The sequence below is a fragment of the Priapulus caudatus genome, unplaced genomic scaffold, assembly GCF_000485595.1.
Source record: "Priapulus caudatus unplaced genomic scaffold, Priapulus_caudatus-5.0.1 Scaffold44, whole genome shotgun sequence".
Taxonomy (NCBI): domain Eukaryota; kingdom Metazoa; phylum Priapulida; class Priapulimorpha; order Priapulimorphida; family Priapulidae; genus Priapulus; species Priapulus caudatus.
This window is the reverse complement of record NW_014577105.1, coordinates 342690-343758: the sequence shown is the minus strand read 5'-3', so window position 1 is coordinate 343758 and position 1069 is coordinate 342690.

Sequence of the window (1069 nt, the reverse complement as noted above, 5' to 3'; positions counted from 1 at the left end):
TTTGCTACGCGCACGCAGTGCCATCTATTGAAACAGGGTACTCAAAAGAGTCGAAACGGAGCGATTGCTCGGTGGGCACCCACTGATCTCTATAATAATATCATAGAGATGATATGATATGATATTATTATAGAGATCAGTGTGGGCACCGCACTAGACTGGTACCCGGTCCCACCTCTCGGCTTAATTTAATTTGTTTTAAATTTATTTATTTCGATAATTAACAAAGCATACATTACATCTATAACAGCATAAATAAACAAAATGCAGCTAGAAAATTATCGAGGATGAAAACACAAAAAGCATGGCTAACACCCTTATTTCCATTGTGGTCCAACATGACATTGTACATACTATAAATTATAGCAAATATACCCACGATCCCCAAAATTTCTGAGTGATACAGTACAAAACATTGATATACAGCATGAAGAAAAAATATATACAAAAAAACTTCAGCATATAGGAGTGTTTCACGTGACGTCATAGATCAGGTCACGTGTATTTGTTATGTGTCATGGTTGGCAGAAGCGAAGCATGCTGCTTGACATTTACAGATGAATGACCACATGTTCTTATAGAAAGCGCTGTTTATGTAGTGCACGTACGCGTGTGTGCTGCGTGCGTGCGTGTGCACGTACACGTGCGTGCATGCGTGCGTGCGTGTGAACTTACACGTGCGTGCGTGCGTGCGTGTGCACGTACACGTGCGTGCGTGCGTGCGTGTGCACGTACACGTTCTTACGTTCGTGTGCACGTATACGTGCGTGCGTGCGTGTGCACGTACACGTGCGTGTATGCGTGTGTGTGTGCGTGTGTGTGTGCGTGCGTGCGTGTGCAGGTACACGTGTGAGCATGAGTGCGTTGGTGCGTACGTGCGTGTGTGTACAGGTACACGTTCGTGTGTGCGTGCGTGCGGGCGTGTGCACGTACACGTGCGTGTGTGCGTGCGTGCGTGCGTGCGTGTGTACGTACACGTGCGTGCGTGTGCTTGTATCAAACAATATCACGCATCTGCTTGCTGCCAACCGTTAAACTGCGCATGTGCGCATATGACGTCAATGTTTAT